This window comes from Choloepus didactylus, chromosome 8 (assembly GCF_015220235.1).
Source record: "Choloepus didactylus isolate mChoDid1 chromosome 8, mChoDid1.pri, whole genome shotgun sequence".
In the NCBI taxonomy this organism is placed as follows: Eukaryota; Metazoa; Chordata; class Mammalia; order Pilosa; family Megalonychidae; genus Choloepus; species Choloepus didactylus.
The window spans coordinates 80,991,659-81,006,051 of NC_051314.1; the positions used below are offsets into that span (position 1 = coordinate 80,991,659).

General features: G+C 41.6%; 1 long non-coding RNA gene and 1 pseudogene across 1 annotated transcript in view; one reads left to right on the top strand and one right to left on the bottom strand.

The window, feature by feature from the left end:
- The window catches only part of LOC119541429, a 130,135-nt gene that overhangs the window by 66,377 nt on the left and 49,365 nt on the right, over positions 1-14,393 (bottom strand). The window lies entirely within an intron of this gene.
- LOC119541428 lies at positions 10,507-10,712 on the top strand (annotated as a pseudogene).

Sequence of the window (14,393 nt, forward strand, 5' to 3'; positions counted from 1 at the left end):
TTCTTTCTAGCAGGTGGAGTTTGCTCATGCACCCTTGGCCCATGGTCAGCCTGGCCTTGGCACTTCTGAACTCCGATTTGAATAAGTGAGATTGGGCAGCCTGGAGAAGGGGGGGCTTATTCACATCCCTTCATATTCTCATAGTCAGTGGCCTCCCTTCTTGTGACTGGAATGAATGTCCCACCCACTACATGAGAAATTTCCAAGAATAAGGCCAGAAACCAATTTTCTGTGCTTACAGCTGTTTAATAAATGCTCCATAACTGAGACATCTCTAAAACAGCCATGTTTAAGCCCTGATCAGGAAGAAGTGTATGCAGAAGAGACAACCAAAAGAGCTTTTGCCCACAAACCTCAAGCAAATACTGACCAATAAGTGCCAAATCTGGGGGCAATGCCTGCAAGTGATTAGACATGAAGACAGTGATCCGGGCATTTAGATACCAGGCCAGAGTGGGATGGGGACGTGAAGTGTGAGAGGGTCTGTGTATTTCTATTCCTAGAGAGATCTGATCTCCATTTCAGCTGACAGTTCTCCTCTCAGGCTCAGCCCCAAGTCTTCACTGAGACATCTTTCTATGCATGTGGTGTATGGTGCTTCCCACCCTCACAGTATGGAGGAGTCTGGCTCTAGGTCTTAAAGTGGAGAAAGGGATCAATCAGCTATGGCCAGAGGCCCCTCCCCTTGAGATCCCTGACTGAAGCCTTGCATGGCTGGAGGAGTCCAACTTTTGTAGGCTTCTCTTTCCATTGGATTGCTTAAGACCCAGTTCAGAAAGAAGAATGCATGGAAAGTGGGGTAGAGGTAGGACTGGTATGGGACAATATTTGCCTCCCCAAAGATACCTCAGTTTGAATTATTCCTTCTCATGCAGCCACAGACTCTTCCAATAAAAAGAAAATATTCATACCTGGTAAATTCTCTGAAAAACTGACAGATGCCTAAAGCTCTGTGAATGTCTCTAGCTTTCAGGGCAGGAGAGTATATGAATGACAAGCCCATAGGCAACTTTCTTGCACCTCCATATCTTGGGAGTGTGCCCCTTCTCTTTCACATCAGCATTGGCGCTCACTGCACTCAAAAACCTAAGCTACTTTTCTTCTGAACAGGGCCAAGGATTGAGCTGGGCATAGCAGGATAGGGGAATGGGAGCTGAGAGAAGTTTAAACCAGGCAAGAAAGAGTATACGAGGGCAGAGATGGCAGACAGAGGATCTAGTCTGAGTCTGGAATACCCAGGCTCTAGGTGGAAGTTATTTCTGTTCTAGGAGAGGGGCAGGGATGTCTAGTTTTAGATGCTCCTCTCATAACTTCAGCTGCCCAGGAGAACGCTGATCCTGCTACCACCACAGCTGCTGCTGCTAAAGAAAACTGCAGTTTTCTGCAGTTTCTCAGTCTCCAAGTAGCCTGCTACATACATGTGTTGGAATAGAGGTAAGCTGCTCTTTCTGTTGGGCTGTCTTCTTGCATGAGTTTCCTTCATGAAGGAGACAAACCACACAGAGTGACCTGGAGTGATGCCACTTCTCTACCTCTTCCCTTTTGACCTATGGCCATGAAAACCAAGAACACTTCAGCTGCATTCAGATGGATTTGGGGTGGACTGAGGAAGAACTTTGTGATATCCAAGTTTCCCTAGTCTGGCAATTATAGCCATGAAAGTTATTGTTTTCTTTGAAGAAATTTCAGAAATGGAAATATCTCAGTCATGGGGATTATGTGACTCTAGGGCTTCCTGGGAGAAGAGAAATAAACCAGATGACCTTGAGAGCATGGCCAGGAATCTCCCAAGAAAGTCAACAGCCTATTCAGGTTCTGGTCCAATTCTTCCTTATTTATTTTTCCCTGTCTCCTATTCCATGTCTTCCATGTGTTCCTATGTTTGCTTTTTTTTTTTTTTTTTTTGACTCAGGAAGATGGTACTGAGCAGCCTGTGCTTAGGAGCCTCTCCTTCCTCCTCGGAGGAAGCCAGGGTTTCATTTTGGGGTGTGTGAGTGGAAACATGTTATGCCCTGAGCTCCTCAGTATCTGGAGCTTTCTGACCTGAGCTTAGCTTTTCACCCCAGGGTTTGGAAGTCCAACCTAAGGAAATGGGAAATTTTATCTTTCCCACCAGACCCCAAATATCAACAACCTTCACCTGGACCCCATATGGCTACCCAGAAGGCAGCAACTCAGGGAGTTCAGCTATCCTCTTCTATACCCCTAACCTCTATGAACCAGCCATATTCTGCCCACTCTCGGAAGGGCTCTGTTGATGGTATATATTTTATCTTGCCAACTTATGAACACAGGATCTAATTTCTATATTAAGTCACGAGGATGCCCAAGACGCAGCTCACTTGTATTCATCGGTTCTTCTGGATTTGCTCTCTTCATCATTCTGTCAATAAATTTAATTTCCTGCAGCAAGAAAACCTTACTTTTTGGTGATTTGAGAATGAGAAGTGTTAGAACAATGGGATCGCACTCATACAATAATATAATCCTTGAGGGGGTAAAAATGGTAAAGATAGGGAAGTCTCTCTCTCTTTCTCTCTCTCTCCCTCTCTCTCTCTCTCTCTCTCTCTCTGTGTGTTTCTATTCCTCCACTCCACCCCAAACTTCCATTACTCCCATCTTGAGCTTTTTTCTTTTCTTTACAGCATCCTATCCATATATGTTGACAACAAACCCATACCTTGGTCCAGGGTGAGGGGAACAAACGCTGTGCCCGCTTGCTGACAAAGCATTTAGGAAGTCTTTCTGATTTTTCTTGTCTTATTCCAATTAGTCCTATTCCAGTTTGCTAATGCTGCCATTATACAAAATATCAGAAATGGATGGGCTGTTATAAAGGAGGTTTATTTGGCTACAAATTTACATTTCTATGGCCATAGCAAAACTAAGGCATCAACAAGAGAATACCTTCACTGAAGAACAGCCTATAGCATCTGGAACAAACACCTCTGTCAGCTGGGAAGGCACATGGCTGGCATCTGCTGGTACTTTGCTCCTGGGTTGTGTTCAAAATGGCTTTCTCCAAAATGTCTCTGGGTATCTGTCTTGGTTCGTGTCTATAATCTCCTGTGCATCCTTGCTTCTTTCTCCCAGGACAGGACGTTTCTGTCTAAGCATCTGGGGGTCCTCTCTTAGCTTTTCCAGGGCAAACTCTGGGTTTTATCTCTTAGCTTAGCATCTCCAAATGTCCCTCTGTCTGCATCTCAACCCTCTCTAAGCATCAGCAAGTGTCTGGGTCTGTGTTGGCTCTTGAGTTCTCTCATAAGTAATGCAGTGAATCAATCAAGACCCACCCTGAGTAGGCGGGGTCCACATCTCCATGGAAATAATTTAATCAAAGGTATCACCCACAGTTGAGTGAGTCACTTCTCCATGGAAACACTCAATCAAAAGTTTCCACCCAAAAAGACTGGATTAAAAGATCGTGGCTTTTGGACATAATATATCCAATCCGGCACAAGTCCTTAGCAACTTGTCTCTTCATCAACAAGAGAAAGGCTGGCCTTTACTTTAGGTGCCAAGGAATCCCCCTAGAAGGTGTGATTAAGAAATCTCAGGAGATCATTCTGTCCCATGTATCCTGACTTCTCAAGTCCTCTTCTAGGGGGTGATTAGTGCAGACAGGCAGGGAAGACATAATGGGAATTTCCTTTTGATGTCACGTCACTCCTTAATTTTATTTATCAAAGCATTGGGATAGGCTAGTTCCTTCTTAGCTTGGCCACCTATGGGCACACTTTTCATCTTGTACAGAGCAAACTTGTTGACTTTTCTTCTTAGTTCTAATAATTTGTAGATTCTCTTAGATATCCTATACAAGCAATCATGTCATCTGAAAATAAGAACACTTTTATAGCTTTCTGTCTAATGCTTATACCTCATAGTAGTTTGGAGGCTGGATGTACCCCAAAAAGGATCATGTTCTTTTAATCCATGTGGGTTTATATCTATTGTAGGTGGGACCTTTTGATTAGGTTATTTCAATTGAGATGTGACCACCTCATTCAAGATGAGTCTCAGTCCTCTTACTGGAGTCCTTTATAAGAGGATAAAGGACACACAGAAAACCCAGAGAAGCTCATGGAAAAAGCCCCAGAGAAACTGAGAGACAAGGACACACCCACAAAAGCTGAGAAAGCCACTGAAGCCAGAAGCTGGAAGCAACAACCCAGGAGAGAAGGAGCAGCAGACGTTGCCATAAGCCTTGCTATCTGACAGAGAAGCCCAAACTTGCCGGTAACATTCTTTCATCAGCAATAAAAAATGTACTATACCAATACTATGAGTCAATAATAGTGGGGGGCGGGGGTGGGCTGAGGGGTATGGGAGGATTTGAGTTTCCTTTTTTTTTTTTTTTTTTTTTTTTGTCTTTACTTCTTTTCTGGAGTAATGAAAATGTTCTAAAAATTAAAAAAAAATTAATCGGGTGATGGGCGCACAGCTGTATGATGGTACCATGGGCAATTGATTGTGCACTTTGGGTCTTTGGATAATTGTATGGAATGTGAACAATCTCAATTAAAAAAAAGAAATGCTTCAAAAGTTGTTGAGACTTGTTTTGTAGCTCAGTATGGGATCATTTTTTATAAATGTTCCATGTGTACTTGAAAATTCTCTTATTGTTGAATTCAAATTCTGTATACATCCTTTATATCAAGCTTGTTAATTACATTGTTTGAACTCTTTATATTCTTGCTGGTTTTTTATCGGCATGATCTACTAATTACTGAGAAAATTAAGTTAAAGTCTCCCACATGATGATGGATTTGCTTATTTTTGTCTTACATGTCTACCATTTATCTCATTTTCTTTCTTGAGATACTTTGAGACTATGTGATACATGTGATTTGGTGAATACAGATTTAACATCTTCCTGGTGAATTGTTTCTTTCATCCTTAAGGACTATCCCACATTAACCTTTGTGGTGGTTTGACTTGTGTCCCCCTATGTTGAAGTACTAATCCGTAGTACCTGTGCATGTGAACTTATTTGAAAATAGAGTATTTGCAGATAAATTAAGATTAGGTCATACTGGATTAGGGTATGCCCTAAATCCAGTGGGTGATGTCCTTATAAGAAGAGGGAAAAGTGGATACAGAGGCACAAAGACAGAGCCACACAGAGGGGAAAAGGCCAGGTGAAGACAGAGGCAAAGGTTGGTGTTATGCAGCCACAAGCCAAGCAACACTAAGGATTGCTAGCAAACACCTGATCCTAGAAGAGGCCAGGGAGGGTTTCTTCCCTTAGGACTAGGAGAGAAGTTGGCCCTGTTGACACCTTGATTTCAGACCTCCAGCTACCAGAACCATGAGAGAATAAATTTCCATTTTAAGCCAACAGTTTTGGTAATTTGTTATAGCAGCCCTATTGTAGATATTATCTATGATAATCTATTTTATTAGATATTAAAGCCTTAATAGTGTTTTATATCCAAAATCTCAGTTGTCTGATATTAACATAGCTATAGATTTTCTGGGGATATCAATGTTATCTCTTTACTTTCAGCATCCTGTGTCATTGCATTTTAGTTGTGTCTCTTAAATAGTAAAGCAATTTTTGATTTTGTAACCAGTATGAGGGTCTCTAACATCTCAACTGGTCAATTTAATCTCTTTACATTTTTGTGACTACCATATTTAGATTTATTTCTACCATCTTATTTTTTGTTTTCTATTTACAATGCTTTTTCTCTGCTTCCTTTTTTTCCTGTCTTTGCCTTCTTTCTACTGGATTGATCATATTTCTGAAAATAAATGGGTGGGAAAGAGAGATGCCATAGCACTAGTGTAGGGATAGACAATTAGTCTAATACAGTGGTTCTCCACCAGGGCCAATTTTGCTCCCCCAGCAATTTCTGGAGACAGTTTGGATTGTCAATTATCATGGCTGGAGAGATGCTACTGACATCTAGTGAGGAGAGGCCAGGGATGCTGCTAATTATCCTATTTTTGCCCCTTGTAGTGGGTCGAGTTATCTCCTCAAAAGATATATCCAAGTCCTAACATCAAGCACCTGTGATGGTGACCTTATTTGGAAATAGGGTCCCTGCAGGTGTAATTAAGGATCTCAAGAGGAGATGATCCTGGATTTAGGATGGTGTCCTTATAATAAAAAGGAGAGGAAGATATGAGACATACAGACTCAGAGCGGAGAAGGCCACGTGTAAACAGAGACAGAGATAGGAGTAATGTGGCTACAAGCCAAGGAACAAGGATTGCCGGCAGTCACCAGAAGCTAAGAAAGGCATGGAGCAGAATCTTCCTCCGAGCCTCCTGATGACACCTGGGTTTTAGACTTTAGGCCTCCAGAACTGTGAGAGAATAAACCCCTGTTGTTCTAAGCTGCCAAGTTTGTAGTAATTTGCTATGGCAGCCATATAAAACTAACACACACCCACAATAAAGAATTATTGAATCCAGGAGCTGGAGCTGAGACAGACATTTTGAAGACGGCCATTGGAAGCTGATGCAGACATTTTGGAGAACACCATTTTGAAACGCAACCTGAGAGCAAGCAGACGCCAGCCACATGCCTTCCCAGATAACAGAGGTTTTCCAGATGCCATTGGCCATCCTCCAGTGAAGGTACCCTTTGTTGATGGACACTTTATGGCCTTAAGACTGTAACTGTGTAACCAAATAAACCCCCTTTATAAAAGCCAATCCATGTCTGGTGTTTTGCATTCTGGCAGCATTAGCAAACGAACAGATTTTGGTACCAGAGAAGTGGGGTGCTGGTGCTGCTGAGTTTGCAAATACCAAACATATTGGAATGGCTTTTTAAATGGATAAGGGGAAGGTTCTGGAAGAATTGTGAGGAGATTGATAGCAAAGGCCTAAATTGCTTTGAAGAGACTGTTGGTAGAAATATGGACTCTAAAGATGCTTCTGATGAGGCCTAGCAGAAATGAATGTGTTGTCGCAAACTGGAAGAAAGGCGATCCTTGTTTTAAGGTGGAAAAGAATTTGGCAAAATCGAGTCCTGGTGTCATAGGGAAGGAAGAATTTGATAGCGATGACCTGGGATTTTGGCTGATGAGATTTCAAAACTAAAAGTTGTAGATATAGCATGGCTTCTTCTTACAACTTACAGTAAAATGCAAGCAGAGAGATAAACTTAGAACTGAACTCTTAGGTTCAAAGAAACCGGAAACCGGTGGTTTGGAAAATTCCAGGCTTCCAGGGGGTGAAATCCCAGAAGCTACAGCCCAACATGAGGATGAACCACACATGGAACCCAGCTGCCATTTCAGTACAAGCCAAGATTGGAGAGGGAGTTAAGCAGAAAGAATTTGTGGAAAGTCCTATTATCTGATGGCTTTGACCCCTGTGTGCTTCAAGTGAAGCCAACGGAACTTTTGTGAGATCTTTATAGACAGAGCCACTGCTGGTCTGGACTGGAGGAGACAGACAAGGAACAAATTGAAGGAAAAATTTCTTCAAAGACAGCCATGGAGGTTGAGGTCTAGAGTCAAGAGATCTCCAGCTGGGAGAGCGGAGTGGCTCACACGCATGGAAAGGGTGAGTTTGCCCCAGAGGTTGAAGGTGGGCCTTCCACCTCGATGCTCAGGAAGAATTTTGCCACCCCAGGCCCCAAAGAGGGTGGAGTACATTCTCAGGGAGTTGGGGAGAGCCTGGCTGCCACCCCACTGTTCTGAAGGGGTTGAGCGTGTGCCCCAGAGATGGAAAGGAATCCAGGTGCTGCCCCGATGTTTGAGGAGGGTGGGGCCAAGAAGGTGATCTCTTCAATGTGTGGATATGTTGGAGCACTCACCTAAGCATTTGGAGAGAAAAGGACTGCTGCAAAGGCCTTTGGAAAGAGTTGGACTCCTGCTCTCTCAAGCCCCAAGGATACAACATCATTTTGTGAATGACTCTCAGACTTTGAAATCTAATGGAGTTTGCCCTACAGGTTTTAGGAATTGTTTTGGTCCCTTAAACCCTGTTTTCCTTTCAGTTTATCCTTATGGCAATGGAAATGTTTATCCTATGAATGTCCCTCCTTTGTATATTGGAAGCAGATAACTTGTTCTAAGTTTCACAGGTACAGAGCCAGAGGGCAATTTTGCTTTTGAACAGACCATGTTTGTAACTGATTTTGATGGGATGTTGTACTTACCTATTATTACTGAAATGATTTAAGGTTTTTTGTGTGATATTGTGATGGAATGAATGTATTCTGTATTTGAAAAGAATATGTTTTTCTGGTGTCCATGGGGTGGAAAGTGCTGGTTTGTATATTTATGTCCCCCAGAAAAAGCCATATTCTTTAATGCATTCTTGTGGGGGCAGACGTATTAGCGTGGATTGGGTTGGAACCTATTGGTTCAGTGTCCATAGGGATGTGACCCACCCAACTATAGGTGATAACTCTGACTGGATAATTTCCATGGAGATGTGGCCCTGCCCATTCAGCATGAGCCTTGGTTGGTTCACTGGAGCTCTATAAAAGCTCAGACAGAAGGAGCTCATAGCGAGCTGGAGCTGAGACAGACATTTTGAAGATGGCCGTTGGACATCTTGGAGATCGCCATTTTGAAACCCAACCTGGGATCAAGTAGACACCAGCCACGTGCCTTCCCAGCTAACAGAGGTTTTCCAGACACTATGGTCCATCCTCCAGTGAAGGTACCCTTTGTTGATGGACACTTTATGGCCTTAAGACTTTAACTGTGTAACCAAATAAACCCCCCTTCATAAAGCAAAAAAAAAAAGAAAAAAAAGAATTATTGAATCCAAAATGTCAATAGTGCCTAGGCTTAGAAACCCCAGTCTAATGTAACTGAACAGATATCTCAGACACAGACTTTGACATATAAGAAAATTTGATATACGGCAGAGATGTCATGGCAGATCAATAAGGAAAGAATGAATTATTCAATAAATGGTTCCGGGGCACGTGATTATCCACATAGGAAAACAAAATAAAATTAGGTACTAACCTTAATCCAGGTAGATCAATGGCTTAAAGGTGAAAAATAAAATGTTTTAAATTTTGAAAAATAAACAAATAGCTCTATGATATATAGGAAAATAGAGAAATCTTAAACAAGACTCTAAAAGCACAAATCTTAAAGAGAAAACCTGATTCCTTTGAGTACATTAAAATTTAAAATGGCACCAAATAATCACCATAAATTAATCTAAAAGACAAGCCACAGACAGAGAAGATAATTGCAGCTCGTATACCAAAAGCATAATAGCACGAATATTATAAAGAACGCTGACAAACCAATAATTTAAAAAGCAAAGAACAAGCACAGAAGAAATGCAAATGGCCAATAAATATATCAAAAGAAGCCCAACCTCTCTGATGATTAGAGAAACGAACATTAAAATTATGAGAAACCACTTTCATATCCATCATATTTACAAAACTATGATAATATCAAGTGTTGGGGCAATGGGAACAGCCAAACACCTTGTGGATACTAGCATTGCAGTGTCTTGGTTCAACCATTTTGGAGAACAACTTGGAGATGTGTATTAAAGTTGAAGATGCTCATATCACACAGCCCTACATCTCTGACCCATGTACACAAGGAGACATGAACAAAAATATCCTTGCAGCATTTTTGATAAAGAAATGGAAAACAAAACACCCATTCACACAGAGCAATAAATAAATAAATTGGCTGTGCACACAGTAGAATACTGGACAGCAGATTTGAAAAATGAACAAGGAGGAATTACCAGAGCATTATTGGTATCATTTGGAGGAACAAGGAGGGAAGGATTTTGGTGTTTTTTTTTAGCAGACTTGCTCCAAAACAAAAATTCTTTTGTTTTGTTACTGCAAGACAAAAGAGACTCTAGAGTAAAATTGGCCATATTCATATAGAACATACAGCTCTGGAGCGGGGTCCATGTACTTTGTGAAAGCTGCTCTCTATAGAAAGATTTTCATTTCATAGGTTGTTTTCAATCCCTTTTGTGTTTATTTGTACTTGGTAAAACCTCAGTGTGACACAAGCTATTCTTCCCCAGCTATACAATGCCATGTTCTGTTGGAATTGAATTCTTTCATTGAAAGATTTGTTTTCATGTTTATAAACTGTTTATTTTCACTGACATTTTCCAGAGTGGGAATTGAGTGTCTCTGTTTGTCCTTCAGTTTTCTTTTTTCAGCAGTGCTGACGCCGAACCCGAGGTAGTTCGAGGCGACAGGCTGCACCGTCCGGTTGTCGCCTGGCGCTTCCTCTTTCGCTCCACGCTCTCGGCAGCAGCCCGAGCAGCGCTGGCGGCGGGGAACGGCCCGGCGCCTGCTCTCTTCCTCCCGCGCGCCCGCCCTGCTCGGCCTCTCGGCCCGGCGGCAGCAGTCTTCAGCCTGTGCCCGCCTAGCGCTCAACCGCTACGCGCACCGCGCCCAGGCCCAGCGGCCGGAGCTCGCGTCCCGCCTGAGAGTCTCCTCGCTCCGGCCGCGTGGGCCCTACGAGTCGAGCCTCGCAGCGGCCGGAGGCAAGAGAGCGAGCGAGTCTGAGCGGTGGCCAGGTCTAGTGTGGCGCCACAAAGATGGTCGCCAAGCAGCGGATCCGTATGGACAATGAGAAGCACAGCAAGAACGTCACCCAATGCGGCAACGTCGCCAAGACCTCGAGAAATGTCCCCGGAAAGAAGGCATCTGTAGGACCCTGGTTGTTAGCGCTGTTCATTTTTGTTGTTTGTGCCTCTGCAATTTCCAGATTATTCAGAGTATCAGGATGGGCATGTGAAGTGACTGAGCTTAAGATGCTTCCATTCTCCTGTGAATTTTAACTTGAACTCATTCCTGATGTTTGATACCCTGGTTAAAAACAATTCAGTAAAGCATCCTGCCTCAGAGTGACTTTTCATATCATCCTTCATGTGTCGTTCCAAGGTTTCTTCACCAGTCATTCTGAGTTTTCTAGTCCATATCACAATGTCTTGCAAAAGCACCATGTGAATAAAGCAATAAAATTTGATTAAGCTTCAGTAATGGGCCCTACTTATTCAGTAAGTGAAGAGTAAGTTTTTCTATGTGATTGTTTGAAACAGTATGCAGTACAATTAGATCAAATCTGTGTAGACAGGGTCTAGATTTTGTTAACCCTAATGTGTCAATGCAGTTAGTTTAATTTAAAATTTGGAATCTATGGTTTTTATATAGATAGGCACTTAATTACTATCTTTTAAATTGAAAGCACATTCCCATATAAGGTCAAATAACTATCCTGTAATAAGGTGCTTATAAATGGAACAGCTACACACCCTAGTTTTGCCACAACTTTTAGCACCTGAAACTTAAAAAGCTTCTAAATGCCTAATATGAAGGGAGATGCTTTTAGCCACAATATCTATTTTAACAATAATCTTTCCATTATACTACCTTGGATTTTGCATGAGTGAATATACTAACCTAAGATGCCATTTAAAAAAAAAACTTGATTGAATATTTTGCAACTTAGTCATTGCAGTTTCACTAAAAGCTACCATGGAGCCAAGTCAGGGAAGGTTGTGTATGCCAGCATTGATTTCACCAAAGTTATTTTAATATGTCAGAGGGGTTTACTATGCTAGACAAAATTTAAGGAAAAAATACTACTAAGGGTGGATGCCTCATCAGGACAAGCTGTTGAGCCCAGTGTGCCATAAGACATCTTAGCATGTTCCTAGCACTTTTAATACCAAAAAGGCACAGCAACTAAACTAAAAGTTACACCTAGTTTAGGTGGATTTATGATTGAAATGCTGTTAGTTATTAGATCCATCAGACTAGGGTGACATCTGAAATAAAATAGATTTAAGGATAAGAATCAGTCTTTAGTCTTCCTTTGTTGTATGATTTTACAGGTTTTAATTAATCACATTTCCTTTTTACTAATAGGGGTGAGGGTGATGAGGCAGGTTTTGGATTTCTAGTACTGTTGAAAAACTTCAAGTATTGACTATTTATATTCTTAGCCATAACTTGGTGAATAAAAAGTTGAGGTATCTATTAATGAATTAGGAAAAAAAAAAAAAAAAAGCTGCTTCTGTGTGCTTTGTTAATAGTCTCAGGATATCTCTTTTAAACAGTTAACAGGAACAGAAGGGAAATCTGTGTGAACCTCAGAGTTACTGATAACCCCCTGAGCATGGGAAAAAGGGAGAGGAGTAGTTAAGGACAGAGACTTCTCAGTTAGCTGAGCTGCTCCAAGTGAAGGAATATGAGTCAGCTGACCTTGGGCCAGCAGGTTTTATACTGTTACCTACCTTTCTCACCCAGTAAATCAACCCCCATATTTTGTTCTGTCTTTGAAACAGGTGTCTTAGTTAAATAAATCTATTTTATAAACTTAAAATGAAAGTTACTACTATAAATTTACAGCAGGTGCATTAATTTTTGCTATGAGTCACACCATTCCATATCAGAATTTCCCCTGGTTTACTATAGATAATCGGCTTCAAAATGTTGAGATTTTTTTTTTTTGATGTATGGTGTCTTGATTAATTCGGCTGTTATATTGGTATCGGCGTGATCATTTTACATATGTAAAATTACATTTCCCTTTGTATTTCATGTATAATTTACCAATTGAGTGCATTCAATATTAAGAGTGGATTGGGCATGTTTGGATAAGTGAAAACTGTATCTTATTTGATTTGTCCTTTAAAAAATTAAAGTTCCCTGAATATTCTTTAAAAACAAACTATCAGTTAAAAAAATAAAGTAAAACTCCAGTGTTGTGATTTAGTCAATTTGTTTTGCTCTAGAGAGGAAAAAGATTAAACTTGGCATATTTTAAAACGTTTCTCAAAAGTTAAGCATGATTTTCAAATGTTACTTGTATTTTACTTTTGCTATGGCCAAATATTCAACTTGTTTGTCATAGTTCCTGATATTTTCAGAACAATTAAAATAAATTTGCTCCCCTCCCAAAAAAAATGAACAATGGGTACATTTTTCACCAGAAATAAAATCTCTAAAACATAGAGTGAAAAAAAAGGAAGTTTCAGCAGAAACAAAAGTGTGAGACCATTAATATAAAATCTGTAAAGAAATACTTTACAATATATTAATAGATGCATGATTATGTAATAAAAAAATTAAAAGCATGCATGGGAGGGATAACAATTAATGATAGCGGCTAGTTTGGGGAAAGGGAGAGGATTAAAGTTTCAATTGATTCTTAACTGTTAAATTTTTAAAAACTTACATACACAGTGTTGATTTGATTTAGTTGGACCTGTGATTACTAACATCGGTGTTCATTATATTATTCCATTCTTGTCTTTTTGAGTATTTCACAAGCTACATTAATTTTAATCAGTTGTGAATACCTATCAGAATTATTTAAAATGGAATTCGCACAGCCATTCAGATAACAAATGAAAATTTAGCTTCCAACAGCGCCCCCTGCTGTCCAAAACAGGCTATGGCAAACAATTATCAGCACCAAGCAACAACCTAAAGAATCCGGGGGACTGGGTGGGAGGGGCCTTCTCCACACTTCCCTCCCTTCCACGCCAGCAGGAAGCAGCCTGTGCTCCAGGGGTATCATGTTTGGGGATCCGGAGACTATGGCAATAAACATATCGTTGGTGGAAATTATTCTGTATGGGGATGGGGGAGAGGGGTCCCAGGCAAATGAGGAGTTTGAGAAAAGTTGTCTGGCACACACCCAGAGCCCTCCCAGGCAGGACGGCTGTCCCTGGATCCCCTGGGTGACCGTGAGAATGCCGGGTTGGGGGCGGGGGGTACCAACTGAGGGGCAGGCCCAGAGTCTGAGACTGTCAGAGCTGGCTAGGATACGAGGAGTTTGAGGCCCAAGGAGGACGCATGACTTTTTCGGGATCATGCCACACCAAGAATCGCACCCAGGGAAAGTGGGAATCTGATCCTTGGTAGTGCTGTGTTCTTACACATGAGGCCTAATCAACTCCCCTGTTTGTTTACATAATTTACATAGATGCTGCACTCAGGCCCTGTTAGTGTGCTTCTCTCCCCCACCACCTTCACCTTCATCTTAAGCACCTCAGCCTTCCACCCTGGGGACTGTGGCAGAATTGTCCTCCCATATCAACTCAAAGCTCAGAGCTGCTTAGGGTTTTACACTACACGAATCTTCCTAGGGGTGGGGCGGCTGGACAAAGCAGCCTGCCAAGAGACCTGCCTCCGTGGATTAGTTTCTGCTTGCTGCTACAAAAAAAAATGACACTTACTAGTGACTTAAAGCAACATAGATTTATTATCTTACAGTTCGGATGTCTCAAATGGGCCGCACGGAGCTAAAATCAAGGTGTCTGCAGAGCTGCATTCCTTCTGGAGGCTCTAGGAGAATTTGTCCCTTTGCCTTTTCGAGCTTCCAGAGGCTGCCCGCATTCTTTGACTCACGGCCCCTTCCATCTTCAAAGCCAGCAATTGCATCACTCCAACCTCTGCTTCTGTCATC